The sequence below is a fragment of the Euprymna scolopes genome, chromosome 3 (assembly GCF_053919585.1).
Source record: "Euprymna scolopes isolate OS-2025 chromosome 3, ASM5391958v1, whole genome shotgun sequence".
NCBI lineage: Eukaryota > Metazoa > Mollusca > Cephalopoda > Sepiida > Sepiolidae > Euprymna > Euprymna scolopes.
Window position 1 is genome coordinate 165516616 of NC_136484.1, and position 23909 is coordinate 165540524.

General features: G+C 32.8%; 1 protein-coding gene across 2 annotated transcripts in view; it reads left to right on the plus strand.

The window, feature by feature from the left end:
• Positions 1-23909, plus strand: part of LOC145260201 (protein dachsous-like) — a 610187-nt gene that overhangs the window by 90832 nt on the left and 495446 nt on the right. Inside the window, exon 1 of one of the 2 annotated variants that reach the window (XM_080118027.1) lies at positions 14437-14570. The exons of the other annotated variant lie outside the window; for it this stretch is intronic. The gene's annotated coding sequence lies outside the window, so the exon portion shown is untranslated. Of the gene's footprint in view, positions 1-14436; positions 14571-23909 lie in introns of those variants that run through there. 2 annotated transcript variants of the gene reach the window in all.

Here is a 23909-nt window from a genome sequence, read left to right on the forward strand (position 1 = left end):
TTATAATAATGCTCAGCCTCGCATCACCACCAAAGGTCTCTTCAGAGAATTTGGTTGGAAAACCTTCCCCATCCTCCATATTTTGCTGGCCTAGTTATCTCGTGCTATAATTTATTTTGAGGATTGCAAACCCATTTTTATGGCATTAGGTTAACATCCGAAGTGATTGAACACAATTTAGATTCATATTTCATGCCAAAATCTAAAGAATTTTATTAGAGACGCATTTATAAGCTCGTTGACAGATGGGATCATGTTTTAGAGAGGAAAGGTCGTTATTGTTATGAATAAAGATTTTTGAAAAACCGTTTTCAATTTTCTAAGATTAAATTTTGCACGGACTTGATATTTTATTTTAAGATAACTTAGGTCAGTGTAATATTAGGAGAAAGTAATATATGCGAGAGTAAAAAGGCACTTTCAATGATGATAGACCCAAATTTCTCATTGAGTAATATTAAACGAAAACAATATAAAACCAGTTTTAATGCTTATTCAGAATTCTGTGTTCTTCTCTGTGCGCGACCTAACCATTGCCCACTAATGTACTCGACTCGGAGAATACGGACTACGAACAATAAGCATCTGAAAAAAGGCGAAGTGTACAATAGCCGAAAAAACAACGAAATAAACTAGGTCATCAGTGGGAATTTCACAAATAATCAGTGGTGCCCGTGATTTGAGATCGTGTTAAATTGTAATTACCTCCCTTGCTCGATAGAACGAAATGCTTAATGTAACAAAGTTTTTGCTCAGAATTTTAAGTACCAGAAACGATTTTTGTTGTTTTCTGCCTTGTTGCATATTCTTTTATCCCTTCTCCTCCAGCCCCGCTCATTTTGTTTTGCAATTTCAACAAACATGGCGTCTCCGTTGTTGGAAAATCTCTACAAATGAGGTCTTTCGAGATTTCAGTTAAAGCCAGCCGAATTAGTTTCAAAGCTTAAAAATAAAATATCCGTAAGCTGCGTCCACCCAATCTTCACGTTTAGCGAACAAAATCGTATTCCAAATTTAAGCCTGACAAACATACTGACATTGCATTTGTTTTAAACAAAAACTAGCAAAGCTTCCCGGAATTAGTCGAGACAATAGTTTTCTGTCAATCTCTTTTCCTCTGCTCTTATGTTCTCCGTTCTCACCCCCCTCTTCTTTCTTTGTCATGTACATTCCTCTCTCTGAACACACACAAGCACAATTAGTCAGCGTTAGGAAAATAACTTTAGAAACAAATAGTTATTCCCCTTTAATTAGGGCCGGAAATCAGACTTACACGATAACATTAAAATATGTATGGGCATCTTTATAACATTAAATTATATAAATGACTTTTTGACTCCCAAATAATGAATCTTATTTTTAAAGTTTTGATATTATACATCCGACCGGTACTACAATATTTTAATTTGAGAAGTGATTTTTTCGAGTTTTAGCTAGACATACAGGCAGACAATTGCTCACTATGTCTGATTTGCATTTTATTTTCATAAGCACGTTACTGCTTACCGATCTCAAAAGATATCTAGAAGATAAAGGCGAAGTTTGTCAGGCAGACTGAAATATCGAAGGTATTAGTAACGATATATGTAACTGGTCAGAATTGATTATTTAAGAGAACGACTGAAAAATAATTTGGTTAAATTGGACTTGAAAGCGGCTATGTTGTATTCAACTATGAAGCAGCCCAGTGATACTGTGTCCCGCAAGGGCGCATTTGTAGAAAAGAAATTTTGCTTGTGAAAGTTCCACTTATATCTGGGTACATTGAGGAAAATAAAATTTATTGACAGTTGTTATAGACGGATGAGGTTTTGTTGCAAATGCTTTATAGGGAAGGGAGGTAGGATATGGATTGATGCTCAGTCGAGCACTTGCCATGATAATGATAGAATAAAGAAAGAGTAGCAATTTTTTTCTGTGAGAAACAAGCTGTGGGTGGGGAGAATACATCAACTGATGTAGCTATTTAATTTACACATTTAAAAATGAATAAAAACTAATACCGATTTAAGTATGACAGACTGACGGACAATGCTTCATATAGGAATGCGAGGATGCATCTGAAAAATAAATCAAGTACAGTTGTCATGCAGTTTTTTTTCATTTCTTTTCACCTTGTCCATTTTTATCGGTATTTATTTTTGTTATTATTAGTTACTGGGATTCATGTTAGGTGTCCTGCCAAATCGAACATTCCTCCAAGTTGTTGCATTTAGAATTTCCTACCTGCTTTTTGTTTCCACAACTGTACCAAATGCAAACTAACAAACGGTCCTTTTCAAACCCAGATACTTGTGTTGCCCTTTAACGTAATCAAATCTTGTTAATTCAGCCAATTAATCTCATTAACTCTTTGGTACTTGTGCTGAATACGGACTGTGCTGAAATAGTGCCATTACTATTACAAAATCCATTTTTAACATCGTTTTGTAACTATTATCTACTTTCAACAAACAATTTATTAAACAAAAGATGTAAAAATTGGATTTAATTTGAAAATCATATCTAAAAATAGCACTATTCGAATTTTGCATAAGTATCAGCCTGTGTGTGTGTGTGTGTGTGTGTGTGTGTGTGTGTGTGTGTGTGTGTGTGTGTGTGTGTGTGTGTTTTGCCTTGATAAGCGAAGATTCTTTGTCGAAATAAAGAATGGATTGATATGCTAAACTAGACAAACAAAAGCAAACTACCAACTAAAAAGAAAACCCATAAAAATGCTTAGTCATGAACTAGGTGCTTTATAAAAAAAGGTCAACCTGTAACCTTTCACCAACAGCCACCCGGGGTGCATCTACGCTTCGTGGCTGCTTGTTTACCCTTGGCGCATTAACATGCTGAGACGACATCAAATTCACATCTGCGAACTGACATATAGCCTAACGAACCACAACTGAATGTCAAGCCCCATAGTGTATCTTTTACATATCTTCTATTTATATCTATATAAAAATATGAGAAACTTATATATAAAATACAAAAATAGTATGTAATCCACTTTTTTTGCTTTCATTTTTGTTGTTGCAACAACATCCATCCTGGCCGGATTGAGCCGGCTTATACTCTGATCAGCACTACATTTCAAATCTTGGCGGTTCTGAAAAAGGCTGCATGAGATGGCTAACCAATCATGATTTCAGCGTTGATAGCCGACCACGAGTTAACTTGAGTTTCACCAAGTCCTCTTCGGTGGTTGTTGCCCAAATGCTCATCTGTCTACTAACACACACGGAGGAATAGTATTTTGTGTCGGATACATGGTGAATGAAGAATTTAGAAATTGTGCTAGGTACCAAAAACGGGCAGTTAATCTAAAAAAAAGATATTAGTGTGCATTCATCATCTTAGTGAGTTTTTTTGTCTTTTTAATAATTGACCGACAAATGTATGAGACTGTACTGCTTCTCAGACCAGACAAGTATTGGTTTCGTCTTTAATTCGGCAAATGTTTTGACAATACTCTCAAAAGTCCCACCACAAAGAACACCAAATTCTGGCAAGTTCCCGTCAACTCTGTGAACGATTTTGCAAGAGTGTAGCTGGTTTTAAGAACCATCTACTTGCGCATGGGCGCTCTACATCAATCAAAAGAGGTAGCAGGCTTCTGTCAAAAAGTAGCAATCATTATATTAATTACATAAAATCTAATAAACTTATTTCTAAAACATTTTTTACACATAGTTATTTTTACACATTTTCAAAACGTACATTTTCTAATAAATTCAAGATATTATAAAATACTTGTTCGGTGAAGTTTTCTATCAAATTAAACCATCATAATCCTTAACATCAACACTGTTCTCGTCATTTAACATATGTATTTAGCTCCATGAACCAGTAAAAATGTGATTTACATCTTTGTGTGTAAATATCAAAATTAACATGAGAAGACACATGAAAAAAAATGGTCTTATTTTCTGTCATAATTAAATAACTAACAGAGGAACTTGAGAAAATCCACACGAAAAACTATATAAGAACGTTATCCTCATCTTTATAGTTGTTGTTTCACAACGTTTCGCAAACTATCCCTCTGATCTTCGTCAGGTGGTTAACCACAAATAAATATACAACTTACTCATCTCAAAGGATTCCAATAATAAAATAATATACCATTCGGTACAAACACGTCGATGGAAAGAACGAAAGACTTGGATTTATGAGACCAAAAATATCCAACATTGACCGCCCTCTTTTAGGGCCCATGGCGCAATTGATAGACGCGTTGAGTCTCTACGGTTCCAGGTGAGTATTGTTTAAAGATAGCGGTGTCAATCCTACCCAAAGTCGGCCAGAGGATTAGTTGGCCAAAACGGAGTGAGATAATAACAACTATGGAAGGCAGTAATTACTGAGAATACAGTTAACACTTGGCATTCATATCCCGTCGCGGTTAAAACCCTGACGAAAGACCAAGAAATAGTTGACTGAAACGTTGTGAAACAACTATAAAGATGAGGATAACAATCCATAAATAAATCATATACACACAAATTACTCATCGCAAAGGATTCCAATGATAAAATTATATAAGATTGTCTTAAAACCCACGTAAGCTCTTACACACACTCATATACGAGTTGTGAGATTGTGAAAGTTAAACCGGAATAGCATTTACGCTGATGTATTTTATACATTCTACACATCAAGTAACAAAAAAGTATTGATATTTAGTCTGCATAAATTCAGGCCTCTGTATTTCGCACCGTTTCCATCACGTGACATCGTTTGGAAATGAGCGGTCTGTTGGTCTCCAGAAAATAGTGTTTGAAACGTTGCAGGAATGTTCCGTGTTAGCTGTAGGCCACGGTCTGCTTACTTCGGCGCAATGCGGCCGTTGAAGTGTATAATTTTATTTCCTTTCCGTTCCAGGCCACGAATGTCAAGAGTACCAGGCTGATCGACGCCAACCATATACAGATAGCATTGTCACACAAATGCAAGAAACTATAACTGACGCTTAAGGCACTTATGCGAAATATTTTCTTCTTAGAATTGATATGCATAGTATTGAAATCAGATACAGAGGATTGTCTTAGGAGAGAACGCGACTTGACAATCACTCTATAATTTATGTTATTATTTATGGGTATATAATAATTAGATGTTTAATAGTAAGGGTTTTCACGCCCTGATCTGTTATATCTCATACATCCAAGTGAGAAAACGTAGACATAGAACCAAAGCATATAGTAACTTCAGTTTTTCAGATGAACGTAAAACGAAACTGTCAGTCGCTGTGTGCTGTTGAGTGCCTCTGCCTTTCAATCATTGAATTATATTTACACTTTCATCGATATTGAGCACTTTCATTTTGAATATAGAAGCATCTACATAGGTAAGGATAATTGAGCACTCAGCTGGGATTGTAAGAAAATTTCCAAAATAAAAGCGGAATATTCATGTTACAAAAGATCAGAATAACATTGGTACCGTCCGTTTCAAATCCAAACAAAGGAAATCCATAGCTAGTTGACGATGTTATTCTGATCATCTGGAACACTTATGCCTGTTTTTTCAGCTTCTGATTATGTATATTCTAACAGATATAAATAGAGGCTGAAGAAAGTTCGACATAGGCGATAAAATATGAGTTTCCTTTGTTTGGATTTGAAACTGACGGTACCGATTTTCTTCTGCCCTTATATATACTTCGCTTTACATATTTATATGTACAGTACTCTGCTCAAAATTAATCAATAACTATGAAAATTGTAACACAGCAGCTAGACATGAGGAGAGGTAAATGTGTACTATATTTAGTTAAATTTATTTATGCAAAAGAGTGTAAAAGGTGGAAACCCTGTATAAACATTCAGATACCCTAGTTTTTAATTTTTAACGATAGTATTACACATCAATCAATAAGTATTTCCTAAATATTTTAATTTTTTTAGTATATGAAAGGATTTGCAAGGGACATATGGGCACAAAATCCTATTTGAAAATTCAAATATTTCAAATTGGCATTAAATTTTAACCTCAACCATTAGACACTAATTAAGCAAGAATTCCTATATTTCAATTTCTTAAGACTCCTTAAGCTTTAACCTTAAATTTGAGATGTTTTCAAGAATCAACGTAATATAATGGATTCCCATGAAAATTGGAATCTGGATACTAGATATAATATTTACGAGGGGCGTTTCAAAACATGCTTTCTATTTTTCATTCCGCCCAAATTTATCAGAGGGGATTACAAATTGCATTCTTATGATGACTGAAGTAAGACATGTATGTCTTGAAATTTTCATTTCTCTGTTGCAGATATTGACAGTGTGATACTCTAAGAAAGCAACCCCTGTCTTGGACATGCATCAGAAGCAAAGTCGTTTCATTGAATTCTGGCAAAAGCGCATTGAGAATGGAAGTGACTATGTACAAATTAAATTCTGGAACACAAGAAGTCTCCCATTTTTATAGTACCGCCCCCATCTTCGTAGTTCAACTTTTTTAGTTAAAGAATAGGAAACCTTACTATTGGAATAATCAACGTATTATTATATGTTGATTTTAATCTTCATAAATAATAGGTAGTGGAAAACTGTTCTGAGAATTAATTTTAACTTTCCTGTGAACGGTATTTATCCCGTATGTGTGTCTGCGCGCGCATATATATATATATATATATATATATATATATATATATATATGTATATGTAATTTTAATTATATTTTAGGCAAATGCTTATATTTTCTTTATTCGTGACAAGGAAGAAAATATAGACATTTGCTTAAACAAGAACCCAAATTTGTCCAGCTGGGTGAACTTGAGTCCTTGTACCAGAAAAATATCCAATAAATAAAACGTTGTTTAGTAAATCGTTATTTCTTGCATTTTTTGCGTATTTCCCTACACCAAACATTGATATACATATCACTAAAACATCCGCTGGGTCATAAGCTTAATTTCGGTACCTTACTTGCCTGGGTGCGTTGCCTGTAGGCATAGATAAACCGCGTCACACACACACACACACACATTAGGAAAATTCATAAAATTAAGATTATATTTGAAACAAATAAAAATATAAAAAATAAATGATTGTGACCTGATTTTCTTTTAATCATTGGAATATATGCTCTGAAGCCGGGAACATAGCTTCATTAATAATTCTTATTTGTAACAATTTGGACTTCTTTCTAAGAAATATATACCTACAAATATTTTTATATAACCTCAAGAATATAATTAAATCAACAATAAAGGAGAAAATGTATTATTGATTATGTCTTCCATTCATGCACACACACACACACACATGCATACATATGTGTAATACATTGTATCGGACACGTGTCAGATTCCGCCCCTCTAGGGATACCGGTTAAATGCCTCCAACTGAAGCTCGAAAATAGAAGTGTTCATTTCCAGCACTTCCGGTTTCATAAAAACCACTTGGCAATCACTCCGAAATTGTTAATATCAAAATTTATCGAGTTGATAAAATTGGAGTTGGCAATCGAAAGAAGCCTTTTCTCCTTCTATGACCCCCCCCTTTTCATTATGAGAATGGCTAATATTACATCACGGTGATAGTTTATTTTTCTTTATTTCCAGTGAGATGCCAATGAATGAATAACAAGGTCTAAATGATTGACCGCAATCGCCATAAAAACTATATAAAATAAATCCCTCCTCTGTGATTAGACTATATTCAGGCAAATCACTTCGATTGGATAGCTAGCAGTGGGTGACACTCATATGGGTGCTGTGGAACTGAAGCACACCCTATTAATATTTACACACTTGTGCACACACGCGCACACACACACACACACACACACACACACGTATATATAGTTCAATTAATTTACGAATTTGTGTCAAAAACATTTTTATCAATACAATTGTTTCTGCCAAAACGTACATTGTGTTTTGGTAATAAAATCAAATTGTTTTCAAAAAGTTCCGTCAGTGAATTTTCTATCAAATTAAACAAAATAAAAATGGAGCTGTTAATATCGAACTTCTCTTTTAATTTTATTTTTCCGTTTATTCAAAGATCAGTGAAAATTTGTTACATGCATCTTATATGTCAATTAAATATCAAAGACACTCGAAAAATTAAATTCATAATATCTTAAATTCATATATCTAAGAGAATAGACATTAAAACTATGGAGATAGAAAAAAAATATCCCACGTAATTTCATGTGTGTGTGTGTGTGTGTGTGTGTGTGTGTAATAAAATAAACGAATTTAAAAATACGATTTATTTGCTAATAGTAAATCGTGCAGGGGATGCTCAATAGACCTTTACTAAAGGAAAATTAACTGATGACTGATGAAAATATTTTATTTACTGTTTTTTTACATGATGTAATGTATTTTCTCCGTCTTCAGTTATTTTTTTCGTTTATATCTTTATCATTATCTATATTCTGATTTTGCTTCTTGTATTCGACGATGAGACGATTTCATGTTTTAAATAAGGGATGACAGGTGTTATATATATATATATTGGGAGATTTTAACCTTTAAAACTATACAAAAAAATGTTATCATTCGTTAGAAAACCATTAAGTCAGTCATTCAATCACCTGTAATCACTGCATAAACTTGCTCTCTCGAATGCACTATAGTACCTGTAATAATTTTAAGGGATCATCAGTTGTTTACCATGAAACACTGTTTCGGGGATTTAAAAACAAAACAGTATATTACATCATGGCTCCTCAGCAGTGTTGATCAAACACCACCTCCCTTAATCTTAGGAAAAAAATGTTACAAATATTAGATCTAGTTTCCTATTTTTAATTACTATCTAACCGATTCATGTTATAAAAATGAATTTCTTACCTGTGAGATTCGTCTGTTTCTAAATTCAAAATGGATATATTTTTTAATTTACCAGTGTGTATATATATATATATATATATATATATATGGGCGTGGTTCGGATGCTAAAGAATGAGGGTGCAGAGTTGCATGTTTTGGTTTCGATTTTAGCTGATCTCATTGCAATATATCAGTTTTAATATAATAATCGATACAAATTATCTCTATAATAATAAATACGTAATCTGCATGAATTAAAATATATTTAATCGTATCTTATGACCGGGCAATGCCGAGTGGCTTGTTAGTATACATATGAGAGACAAATTTTAAAATGGGACTCAAATAGAATTCAAGCTAACATACGAAATTTGATTTTGTCTCGCCAGTTGCCATACGTTAATGTTTACCATGTTATTAATAGGGCTATGACAAGAGAATATTCTTTTCATTGTTTTGACTCTCGAGTATATATCCGATATAGTTACAGTTAATTAATCGAGAACCGCATCACTCTATCTAAAAACATACGATATTAACTGATATATACTCGAGAGTCAAAATAATGAAAAGAATATTCTCTTGCCATAGCCCTAGTTATTAGCGGTGATAACGTACTTCCTCACAGTTTAGTTTTAATAAAACTATGCACTCTTGTCGCAACAACTGGTTACAGAAAAAACTTTTTCAATTATGACTAAAAACTAAAACCCAGCTAGGTGAACAAAATACACACACATACATAATCTCTATTTTCTGCTCCGATGGTTGTGTCATTTATTATGCAAACCTATCCTTTAAGTCTTGTAACTGTTATTTGACGAGTGACATTATGAGCGGATCGTGGTGCATTTATTACGATAATACATTTGGCTCCGAGAATAGAACATTCTTTGTCGATTTGGAGCTCATAAAACTTAAGTACTTTTATCGTCTATCTTTCTAATTCCAAATAAGATTATTTAGTCATCATTTCTATTGTGCATTATTTTCTCCACGACAGTGTTAAGTTGATCTAATTACCATCACATCATTTGGAGTGCACAAAGATTCTACGTTTTCTGATGGATCAAAAAAATTTCTGACCGTCCAATAAAAGGTTTCCACAATAAAATATTAAGAGTCCCCCCTGAGTTTTACACATACGGCGGTATCGTCGATATTTATATTTTTGATTCTTTGGTAGTTTATGGACCGTGTTGAAACCAATGTTATTTAGAAAAACATTCTTAATATAGGGAGGAGGACTGTTTTTTTTTTTTTTGTTTTTTTATTTTCACTTAACAATTTAATAAACAAAAAATACCATCAAAATGGAACTGGAAAATCCTATCTATAAAAAAATAGCAGGGCCAGTAACCTGCACGAGCGTCAGATTTTTTTTTTTTCACCATTTTTGGATGAGATTTTTTAGATATATAATTTGTGTTGTTCTGGCAATTGTTTCTATCTAGAATACCATTCTCACGGCATTCCAGACATATTCAACTGTCTTGTCAACTTTAAAATCTGCGCGAAATTCGAACGGAACATTTTTTCTCAACAAGTATATCTACCTTCTTTTCCCGTTTGTCGTTACTGGGTAGACATATAAAGTAATTTTATCACATTCATGGTATTGCCTGTATTGAGGATTGAACATTCAGCCTTCTGATAACTGATACTTAAGAACTGAACTTTATTTAGCACTTTGCGCCATGGTCTATGGCCGACAAAACAAGAATAATCTACCCCTGTAGGTTAAAAATGGTTCAGTTCAATTGTAGCGATTGAAAATGAATTGAATGCCGCCATTTTAGGTTTTGCAAGGAAATGTAACAAGAGAAATATTTTGTACTTATTTTTTTGACTACTGTTCAAAAATCCGTGATGTAACGGATAGAATACTATGTAAAATTCAGTTTTAAGTGATACTCTTCTGGCGATTGAAGCTCTAATCTCCAGTGCAGTCGATACTCAAAATACAATTATGAATTGCTTAAAATTTATACCCGGTCATGGCTGACGGTACGAGAGCATGCTACCGCTGTGGATTAAATAAAGAGGTTCATTGCAATTCCATGGAAATTCTAGAATTCGATAGAAGGATTTCTGAGTTAAAGATACACCTAAAGGCCATAGGTTACGTGTACGAATTACACGCAAGATTAGAAAAATAAAAGCAATATTTATTTAAACATTTTCTCATATGAACTGTAGAATTTTTACGTGTCCTGTTAGTTTCAAATTATTAAATGAACGTGATCCAATTTTCATCCTATAAGACTAGTTTTTTTTTTCTTAGTGTAATTTAGCTTCAAGTCAACAAGTCTTTTATTTCAACTCCCGTTTTCTTTTAATAACTTTCCTCTCTCTTCTCCATTTGGTGACTCCGACCTGATTTGTCAAATATGAAGATCTGCTTTAGTAATGTCGAAAGAGGTATACATTGAAGAAAGCTTTCAAATCCGCTTACCTGACACATTAAGTAGTTGTACTTATATGAACACTTGTGATTTTACATAGTATATATTATTAATGTTGTTTCATATATAAAGTTTTTACTGTTCGCAAATTTCCTATTTCATATTATATATTGTACATGTGTTTTATGCGTTTTTTAGCGAGTGACTTTGTTTTCGTGAATGGCGAATTAAGCAGATTTTTGTATTCGTTTTCGTCAATGATTCTGCTTAGTAAGGCTAGATAAGACCAGCTTTTCTACAACCCTTTTTTCGGCCTTGTGCCACATTTAGTATCTTTATTTACAAATAACGTTTGAGTGTGTCTAAAATTCGGTATGGCGCCAAGAATACACACGTTTTTGGTTTCGCATTCATTGACACATTCTCCACTTCACCTGTTCACCGAGCTATAACTCGCTACTACAGTAACTCTTATTGGAGAGCCAGTCGTAGGAATGCGAATCTACAAGAAAAACCATCCGCACGTACGAGTAATACTTACGTATGCAGCTGACTGGTGTCACTGTATTTGTCATGCTTTTGAGTAGTAAATTAATTGTATGTTCGTAAAGCAAATGGAATGTAATTGTAGGAGTTGTTTGCCTCTAAAGGGGGCGTTTTCTCTCTCGTTCTCTCTCTCTCTCCCTCGTCCAGCATTTACAGTGGATAAACTGACCATTTTATCAATGACCCTTAAAAGTTAACCTTTAAGGAATCTATTATTATATCTTTACTTGGGTATGAGTCGTAAGAGTTTCTTCTGTATTAATCTAATTAGTCTATTTGTAAGTCATAGAAAGAAATAGAAAAACGGTTATGAGTAACTTCGTTTTGTGAATATAGCAGAAACCTAGAATAAGTACTGATCATTTCAGTTCAATTATAGCATAGGGACTATTGAAATAGGTTTCGCTTGTTTTTTCTTCAAGTTTGCTTATCTTAAACTAGCGGGACTTGTAGAAATTCTACAATGGCATCTTTCGTATGGAATATATTGTAATCTAGTTAATGCATTGTCAGAATAAACCTGGTTATTACGGTTTATCTCCAATATCCTTGTAGTAGTCTGTGTTATATTCCCATTGTATGGAGACTCAGCGCGAATAGAAACCCCACGATGTCATACCATCTTTAGACAGAATAGATCATAGCCAAAAGATCAAGAAGGTATATTTTAGTTTCACATACAGCCCAAGAGGGAAATCATTTTCTTTTATATATATTTTTTTTTTAACTTTGTGTTTTCGGTGATCGGAAGATCTTGTTTATTAAAAAGGAGGCTGGAAGGTGATAACATACTACAAACATAAAATCAACATATTTATACACTAATTTAATGTTCGTAGTATGTTATCACATTCTATCCTCCATTTTTAATAAATAGGATCTCCTGATCGAATAATTTATTAATATAATCTGGAAACCGTGACATACGTACATGCGTTAAAGGTACTACTGGAGTAATGCATAGATTTTCTTATTGAATAAAATGTGAATTTAGGCACAAATTCAGGATAGTTAATACTCAAGAACACATAAAGGTCAAAATAAGAAACGTATAATTAAATTCTCTAGACGTTGGATGCTTTCTGTAGAATTTTAGCCGAACCAAACCAAAAATATAGTTTGGTTCAGAATTTTATTTCGATGTTAGTGTGTCTCATCAACAAAGGAAAAACAAAATTTCATTGAGATGATGGTTTAACATAATGTTTGAAATAAAATTAAAAATAAGTAGTTATACTTCTAAGTATAAGTCAGAGTGGCACATCAAAAAATTATAAAAAAATGAAATTCTTGTGAAACTACACTTACACACATACATGTAGTAACGTTAGTCTTTAAGGAGTCTGTTTCCATCTGAACTTAGGATTAGAATGTTCGTGCATTTTTGTTGGCGAAATAAATCTGCAAATGGCGGTTTAAGGCTGATCAATTTGAATTAGATATATAAAATATCAGAAATTCTTTTAAATCGTAGGAAGCGACGTTCGCCATTTTCTACAATAATTTCCCTATTCTCTATCTGTACCAAAAACTAAATGAAAATTCCATGAGCAAGGTTTCTTTTCTATAATTGCATGTCCGCAGAGCTGCTTCCTAGCTGAATATAACATGGTCACTTTCAAATCCAATATGAATAAATGTTTGTTGATCCGCCCTTTTAAATATTAAAATTCTACCAATTTCCACAATCATCACGGCTTCGTTTCACAGGCCATCCTTTATAAGTTGTGACAGACTTGAAAAAACAAGGGGAGCTTTTTCGTTCATATCTCTGGCAAGTCCAGGATCTCCATTAACATTTTTAAGGTCTAACCTATGCAAGTACTAAAATAAGCAGAGTTTTGATAAACTGAGCAAAGACATCCTCAGTCTTTTTTCTTTTTGCAGCAATAGAAAATGACTACCTTATTTTATGCAAGTCTCTACCAAGTGTTTTTTATTACTTGTAAAATAATTTTATTTTAAAGCGAACGAAAACTTGCTAGCTCTTTCATATCGTGAGTTTATTGTTAAAATGTTGGTGCTTCTGTAGTATGTAAACGAACTAAACCCAAGAGTTAGGGCTTTAAAATAAAATTGGCTTAAATTTTATTGAAGTACCAGTCATCTTTATGGAACTCATTCTAGACAAGACAAGAAGCCACTTGACGTAAGGAGCTAAAACAAAAATGCAAATTCAAGATCAAAATTTCTCCAATACACGTTAGGTTTCTACCCAGAAAAATAGCAATTCTCACGTTTCAAAAACATTGCCCATGGAATGTGAGGACTAAAAGGCGAAATAAGAGAAGCGAAAATTACCGGGCTGTCAAAAACAAACTAAAGGTCCACTTTCTACTTTGCTAAAACGTCAAGTATGACTATTTTTGTGTGCTATTAAACTAAAGAAATAAAGTAATTTTCTTACATGTCACTGGGGTTAGGAGAAAAAATAGGTAGATTAATATCTTGCCCGCCATTATGTTGTCCTAAATATTTGGTTTGAGAATTACAAATAAACCAATAAAGAAAGGGGGATGTGGAAATTGGAATCGTCTAACTATTGAAGACGAATCCATTAGCTTATTTTCAAAATAAACGACATATTTCTTTTTTAGAGGATTGTTATATTGGGCAAAAGACAGGAAGTGCAAGTCGGATATCAGAAACTGGGAAAAGGAGGGCAGGCCGTTTTTTTTTTCCTTAATATGTTAATTGATTTTAAACATTTTAAACATTTGAACCAATTTTGAAGGAAATTGATGGCAGATAACTGTAAACCTTGACACTTAAAAAAAAAAAAAAAAAAAAAAAAAAAAAAACACAGTTGCTTTAATCACGCCACGTCTTGTAATCGGACGGTAAGTATATATGTACTAATAATTTTCTGTAAGTTCTCTGTTTAAATCTATGGTGCTAATGCTATTTTTTAAAATCGTATTTCCAAGTTTAATTAAAGTTTATATATTTTTTATTCAATTGTAAGAATAGGTACAAAACACCGTCCCCTTCCCATGTTAAGAATGGCTTTTTAAATAACATTATTATTTCAGCACTGATCAATAAGTGCATGAGTACCAAATTTATTACCTTTTCCCAGACTATGGTTTAAAAAAATATAACGTTTTATGGTACTTATACAGTGAAAGTATCGTGCTATTTTTAAGTGTCTTTTACGTTTTATGGTGTTTTATTTGTTAAACCGTTAGGTGAAAGTATAGAATAGTTACAAAGCCCCTTCCTCTCCCCATGTTAAGAATCAGTTTCAAAATGTCATTTCAGTACAGTACCTTCTCTGCTTACGTAACAGAAATGTTATAACTTGTAGTTCGTACTTATACGAACAATTTAATCAAAACTTGCGGTACCAACTCTGGGTTCTTTCAAATCTGTTAACTCCTAATCTGCTATTTTCTATTTTATGATAAAAAAAACCTGTGAAGAACGGAAATCTAGAGGATTTCAATTTAAATGAGGTCGGTTACAAATAATCACGGTGAATCGCGTCGATCTCGGAATCTACCGAAACAGTTCACGATTTAAAAGCTGCTTTTCTTAGAGGGCTAAAATATTTGGTGCGTTTATACAATACGAACTAAACAGTTGGGGAAGGGCAAACGTCCGTTTAGTTTATATTGTGTAAAAGCACTAAACATTTAAACCTTTAGTGTCGTCGGTCATTGACAGAGGACCAAATGAAGAGTTGCTTTTATAAAGTTGATTTTTAGACGTATGGTATGAACGATTATCAATTAAATCTGTTGTCGACAAGTAATTTTTATATCAAGATTTTCCTATTTCCATGTTTTGTCAAATACTTTAAAGTGTCCGCCATTTTTTTTTTCTTGTTACATCAGACATTTGACGTGTGTTCTAAGCAATACAAAACGCCCCCTCTCTGTTAAGAATGGCAGCTAGTGAAAACAATAGGGAATACATTGGATAATGAAAGTCTTTATATCATAAGAATTACTTGCCGGCGATAAATTTAACTGCGATATCCATTCATACCAGAGCAGAATAGCTTAGAAGTCAACGTTTTAATGGTGAGTCTTAATTTGGTCCTCTAGAACATATTGACAATTACGTTTTTTTTTTTTTTTTTTTTTACGGTTTTAAAATCGTAAACTACTTCGGCCACTTCCGGGACTGATTAAATTGTGATTACAATTCACGAGTCTAGTGCTAAAAGATGATAAACTTGTTCGCAAGATTTCTCACGAAATTTAAAGGCTTCCAGAACTGTTAAACTAAACCGATAATCAGCACATATGCAAATAATTATCTTCCTGTAGGAGGCATAAAACCAAACTAAAAACTCTTAAATAACCATAATCGACATGTATGCAAATTAAAAGGCACTCGGCTCTCATTCGATCACCAGCAATCCATGACACGTAAGCCAGTTAACTTATTTTTCTCACGCGTACTAAAAAAAAAAAATTTTTTTTTTTTTTTTTTATTATTACTAAATTGCTTCGCCGTTCGTGCCCTTATCAATCAATGTTGGTTCAGCACATGGATATGCAAATTCTAACTTCTACCGCCATATAGTTTAAGTACGAAGAAAAATATTTGGAATTGTGGAAAAAATGTGCGCTTTTTATTTACATTAACGAGTAATTACGGTAAATGTATTCGTAGTTTTTTTTTTTATACTAAACATTAGAAATTGTAAGCAAAAGTAATTCACTTTGAACTCATGCTGAATACCTTATACGTTTACTTTTTGCTGATTATGAGAAAAAAGCTGTCACTAGAATATATATATATATATGCTTTTTTCTTTTGTACTAGTGCACTTATTGATCCGTGCTGAAATAATGACGTTATTTAAAAAGCCATTCTTAACATGGGGATGGTGTTTTGTACCTATTCCGTATTTAACCTTACAATTGAATAAAAAAAACATAGCCTAAACTTGGAAATATGATTTTTTTTTTTTTTTAAAGAGCGGATCAGTAACTGCATTAGCACTTTTTTTCCTCCTAATCCTAACTCAACAGATTTGACACTAAAAAAAACTTTCAAATAGTTAAAGCACACAAATCTTCTAGTAGCTAGAAGAGGAATTTATCTTTTATAACATTTGTTGTATATTTGTTCATCCACCTCCTTCCTTTTCTACCTTAGCAATGCCTATTTTTGTCAAGCAAATCGTTTCTATTTGTGTGCGACCAGCCAAACGTTAAAAATGATTTTAATACGTATATACGTGTATTTTACGTTAATCACTTTCCGGTATTCTTGCTGCCTTCTCTTCAAAAAAAAATCTGTCGCTCGCTAAATTTTGAATGCTGCTTGTGTAGATCCTGATATTTTAAACGAACGCTTTTCAGATGAAAACATCATGCACTTGCGTGCTATGTCGAAATTAGTATAAATTCCAAAATTTCCGAATAATCACGCGGTAGAAAAGTGCTTGCGAGTAAAAATGAGTGTAAAAAAAAAAAAAAAAAAAAAAAAAAAAATAGAAATTATCGAGTTTAATCGAATGTTTTAATGTGGAAGAGGTGTGCGACCAATGCAGTATGACAAACAAGGACAATTACCCTTGCCTTAAATGTTCGTTATTTTTAAACAATTTGTCAGAACGTAATTGTGAATGATTTATTAAAAATACATCTAGCATATTTTCTACAGAATCCGTTCTTGAATTTACATTAATTTCGGCATGACATAAGTACGTAATTTCTTTTCACCTGATGTGTTTAAAAGATCACTACTCTACACAAACGCCCTTTGAATTTTATACTAAGATTTAAAGTTTATATTTCTGAAAAAGAATTCTAGGAGTATTGAATTACGTTCTAATATTGCTATGTTTCGAATGCCGATAATCATTCCATTAGTAATTTATCTCGCCGGTTTTGTTTTTGTCTTCATATCGGGTTTACCATTCAAATCTGAATTTGCCTTTCTCTTAGGGTTTTTTTTTCTTGCTACCTAAGATTGAATTTTCAGTCTCACAAGATTAGAACCGATAATTTAAACATGAAGTCTTTTTCTCTATTTTATTTTCTTGTATCTTAAATGTTGCACGTTATGTCCTCGTCTAAGCATTGCGATAAGGGCTGATAAGTAATTCGAGAAATAGCAAAACTCTGACTTTGTTCGTAAATTATGCAGCAGCACTTTGACCCAAAAGCAAATCTTTTTCAAATTTTACTATTCATAGTCATGAGTTCTGTGCTGCACTTAGCATACTTTTAATCGAAAAACTACGCCGACAGCTTTTCATTTTTTGATAAAGCCGGAAATATACCGGGGAAATAAATTTGCATCTATTTTTTTTTTTTTCGTTTTTGTTCTCTAATATTGCTATCTTTCGATAAGATTCGACAAGGTGTGCGTAGTTATGTCGAACAGAAAATTTTCAAAGAATATCTTGAAGCAGAAGATGAATCTCTTATGAAGCGTGTAAGCAGCTCTGGGTGCTCATTCAGTTTTAGGTCAAGTTAAAATATTACAGTTACAGAAAAACTAGTAATAAAAAAACTACTTAATATTTACATATATTCCAGTATCTTTTTAAAGAATAAAGTTTTTTTTTAAATTTTTACTGCAACTCGACATTCGCCGTTAAATTGACGACTTTTATATATTTTCGGTTAAGCTGAAAACGAATATCAGGTTTAAATTTGGGGGAAGCAAGTAGTTTTTGCTTTTTTAATTAAAATCTTTTTCCAGTAAAAATGCGCTAGTTGACCATCTTTAAGAAATTAGGTATGTGTTGTCGAACGTATTGTTTTGAGGGTTAAATATTTAGAAACATTATTTAGCATGGGGAGCGGAAGGCGTTTTGTAACTATTCTGTACTTTAACTTTACAATTTAATCCCAAATTCTTAGTCTTTCGGTGGTCAATGAGCGCACTTTCAACCTTTATCCAATATATTTCTTTGTTCTCACTGGCGGCCATGTTTTCTCTAACTGAAAAGTACTAATGTGCGTGCGTGTTATAAAGCAACCCCTCCTCCCCATGTCAAAAATGGCAACCGCCACTCACATTCATTAAATAATAGATTAGAAAAAATGTTTTAATATCCAGAAAACTACTTGTACGAACCAAATTTGCTTAGAAACGTATAATAGTCATTTTAAAGTTGAGTGTCGAGTTGCCGTTAAAGTAAAAATTTACCAAAATATTTAAAAAAAAAAAATACCCATGCAAATTTGGAAATCTATTAATATGGAGAGGTGAGAGGTTGTTTACTCTTAAAATGTGAATTACGTCCCTTTGGCATTTACTTTAACAAAGGCAAAAAAAAAAAATGGCCAATGATATAATTTGATAAGAATGGTTTTCTTTTACTACAAAAAAATATCTTAATTTGCGTAATTTTTGGTGCATTGTCATTTTTTTAGCACATGTAAGTATATAGGCGTTGTGCTGTTTTTATTTATCAATTTTAAACACCGAAAAACTGGAATATGATCCGAACTCTGATAGTAGAAAGATACGAAACTGAAAGGTGAAATTTGGGCGCTAAAACTACATAATCGAAAAATGCCCTCAAATCCCCTGTCTACCTTTTCTCAATCTCTATTCAATCATCATTCAAACACGGTAGTGTTTGAATATATGGTTAAGTGACAGTTTTAGTCATATAGAACTGCTTTAAACTTCACTTCTCATTTTTCGACCAAATTTCAAACAATTACAGTTTATGAGATCACCTCAGCAATATTGTTAAAACAAATATTCAGCAAAACAAGTTATGAATTTTCTGGTGTTCAAAATCGTAAAAATGTGTAACATTAGCCACGCTTTTTATGACTGGTTTCCATGGCAACCACGTCGCTTCAGCGACTACTGTTACTAATTTACTGCTGTCGCTAAATGAAGTAACAAATGAAACAGAATGAAAACTGAGATAGTTGGCATTTTTATTGAAAGCAGACGAGTGCCATACATTGTTTATTGGGGCAAAAAAAATAAGACTGAAATTAAACAAAGAACAAGTGAATTGATTGGTAGCCTGGAAAAATCATGGATTACAACAGAAAAATACGAGCATGAAAAGTAATATGGAAAAATAAAGGACTAGTTAAAACTGGAAAAGAAAAAGACGAGATATTGTAAAAAATATAAGAAATTTATAACTTAAATATTGCAGCATTAAGAATTTTTAATTCAATTAACATTTTATAATCCATTCTTGATGCTGCAATATTGATTTTATACTTTTTACCAGAATACCTTGTCCTTTTCCAGTTTTAACTAGTCCTTTACTTTTCTGTTTAAGCTTAACCATATTACTTTTCATGCTCGCATTTTTTTATTGTATTTGTATTAGATATTTTAAATTTGATGTTCATGCATGTATTACCACGCTATTCAAATTTTTCGAGTTAAATTCATTTTACGATGTTTTTTGCATATTAAAGCACAGAAGTTACAAATCACCCTCCCCGTGTTAAGAATGGCTTTCTAACTGTTATTTCAGCACGGAAACATAAATACATCAGTACCAAACTGAAAATTTTTATAGGTCACCGAAAGTGGATAACTAGTTTGAAGAAAGAATAAAAGATCGTTCATCACTAGTGCAGTTTAAAATCCAAATTTTCATTTTAGGCGAGTTCTGTCCATGCAGCCGAAGTTAACGCCCTTCTCGAATGGCCTTCTAAATTTGCGTAGACTATAGAAATGCTAATTTATTTAAAACCAACAAGAGTGGAAATCAATGAAAATTGAAAAAGAAAAGCTTTTAAATTATAATTAATGTATATGAATAAAGAAAATGTACACCTTGGAGTTGAGATGATTTTTGGAATGTGTAGGCTTTAGTGTCCTAAATCTGACTTTCAATTTAGAATCATTCTGCTATCGGAGGTCAGTGCAATGCGCAAAATTAATTAGAATAAAAAAGTGTTTGTAAATACTTGTTTTCAAAGTAAATTCGGGAGATTCCGCCTTGCGTCCTGTTTTAAATAGTTTTTATAGTACTTGTGAGGAACGGGAATCCGCATAATTATAGTACTGAATATTAACGGAGAATTCGGTCCGTTCCGGAAATGACCGAGGCAGTTTTTGAAAGTACAAAATAGTTAACATAAGACCCCCACCTCCGCAACCCACGAGAATGTATTTCAAAATGTATTTCGGTGCTTTTCCAGAAACCCCCTCCCCTTATGAAAAACATTTTTTCTTAAATTGTATATGTATGTACCCGTGACGGACAAAAAAAAATTACGTAAATTGAACAAGTAGTTTTTGTAATCTTTTTTTTAATAAAGAAAATCATTAAGTAAATTCGATTTATTTACGGGCTTCTCATGTTAAAATGGCTTTTAAAATCTCAATTTTTAGTTATTTCCCTTGTTTCCTTCAGACTGTTTTCAAGATGACGTCGGGAGACCATCGCTCGTAGTTTAGCCATAAAATTTGATTTTCTTATTTAAAAAAACTGATCTGATTTGTAAAACATTGTTTTTAACGTGAATGTACATCCGACATTTCTTTTAACGGAGAAGTTTTGGGCAATCACTTGGATTTCTTCAAGTATCCATTCTAAACACTACCCCCCTCCTACTGCTTCTCAGGTTAACTATATTGCAGGATCAGTAACACTTTTTAGTGAAAATTAGCCGAACCCATTGACTTCTGACTAATCAATGAGATATTGCCTGAATTTACAAGTGAGTAATAAAGTGTGATGACCTTTTTTATAGTAAGGAGAGGAGGTTGTCGCGATAACAAACAACACCTATCATTACCTATGTTTTGTTTTAATTTATCGCAAGGAACAGGAAATGCTTGCAAACGACCCTTACTTTTCTATGATTAAGAGAGTAAAAAATAGTTGACGTTTGATCAAAATTGTTTTTTAAGCGACAAGAATGCAGTATAGTTAACATCAGAGAAATAAGATAAAACGGAAATAAACAATATTCAAAGATTCTCTTCCGTTTTAAAAATTAAAAAATCATGGCTGCCAGCGATTAAATTCATTGAACTGTCTTAAAGTGAATTAGAAATTTAAGTGAATTAGAAATTTACATTTTAGCACAAAAATATAATTTGAGACAATGTAAACAGATTCTTGTGGAGTCGTCCTCTTAATCAATTTCTGCTTAATTTCCACATTACCGTTTATCAGTGTTTACTATAACTCTTATCGAATGGTTTCTGGGCCTTGATAATCGGTGACTATTTTGTGTAAAAGATAAAAATTCTCTAATGGCTGAAGATATTCCGTTTTAATAGCTGTTGATATTTTACCTATACTATCTGTTCATTCGTCCTGATAGCACCCTCTAAGACATTACCTCCTCCTTTGGGATGATAATTGGAGTTAGGGGCAATGTTGTGGTAAGTATTACAGAAAAGTTCCAATATTTCACTGGTCCCTATGATACAATTGAACAAAAAAAATACTCTTTCAAACATTCTCCCATGGTGTGTTCAATACGTTTTTATTGTTAGAGAAAATATGCAATCAGTTTAACTCTTTAAAATGTCAAGGCTAAATTCAAAACATTTGTTCATACTGGCCGTATTTCTTTTTATTAAAAAGAATGTTAAAGAAACGGGGGAAATGCTGAATTGCTTGAAAATAAATGTCACCTCTTCCTACCTCTCATACATGCATAATTAATCTAGAATTATTAGCAAGTGAAATTATACAATTCCTGAGGATGGTAGGATATATAATTATGTTTCTGGACATTACCACTGGCAATACGGCAAACAATTGATTATCATCTTGGAATTGGGAGACAGTATAGTTTACATCTTTTCTTTACCTACATATTTTTTCTTTTTGATTTTATTTCTTCTTGGTCAGATTATTGCCTGGGGGGAAGTCTAAGCTTTAGAAGAAAAACGTTATTCTCTTTCATTTTTTCCTCCATAACTGTCACTTGTTGTTTTAAACTAAAAAGCTAACACTCCTTTGTCAGGAGATCTTTTCTTTGTTTTGTCCTCTCATACTAAAGCCTATGATTCATCAAGGCCTCCAATTTATTCGAACGGATAAACAAATATCGGCCATCTTGACACGGCTATGTTATTAACCTTGATCCTTTCAAGGTTTCTGATGTTTTCTGAATTAACAAATTAAGCAAGCATACTTCATGTTGAGATTGGACATAGTTGTTAATTTCAGGAAACCCTCTAATATCGTCATTATAAACTTTTTAAAGCAAGAGTTGCACAATTCTTAACTGCACTTCACTTAAGCAATATCAGAGTTATAGGACGAAATCAAAGATTACAGGTAATAGTACAGTAAACAGAAGCAGTTTTTTCTATACAAGCTGTTATACCAAGACATAAGTTTAGTTTACCCCTTTCATACATAAGGATAAAAGCTCTAGAGTTGGTAGCTAATATTCGACTTTAAATGCAAGATTCTGAATAATGAATTTCATTGAACTCCAATTTTTTTATTAAAACCTCGGATCTCTGGTTTATACCTTTCTCAAGATTATAAAAAAATATGCCCCCCTCAAAGGAATTTTAACTATATCAAGCTCCATAGTCCACACCAGTAACCATATGCACGCTATTTCAAAGTTAACTTAGATTGTGTATAATATGAATGACTATTTTTATTTATGTAGGTAAGTATGTAAAACACTTAAACTTAAAGGTCAAATCGCATAGTTTTTATTTTTTTTTAAAGACAGAACGATTCATACCTTTCTCAATGATGCGACCCCAAATGAACTTGAACACTACTATCCAGCTCCGCAATTCGCACCAGTAACCATTACAGAAAATCATCTTCGTTTGCAAACGTTTCCTCCAACCCCCTAACAAAATACAACCAAGCAAAGCCAAATCGTTACAAATAATGTGAATAGAAAATCAATAGTAATGATTATAAAGTGTGGCCTTCATCTGGTTTACTTGAGACTGATCTGAGGAATTTTGCCAACGCATTTTACCATTGTTTTTGTTTTATTTTTAATGCCACTTTGGTATTTTTCTATTGATTATAGCATTCACTATAATTGTGATATTGAAAAATAAAAACAAAGGAAAAATGAAAGCAAGCATTTGCTCATATCAATAATCATAATAATGTGAAGTTGATGGGAATTTTGAACAGACAATGGATTTAGATTTAATAGCCTTACATGGGTAGGACTTTTGTTTTTCAGAGTTCAACTTTTAGTGTGTGTGTATGTATATATATGTTCAAAGTTACCTTGATCATTCACACTACACAATCTATTTCTGTAAGTATA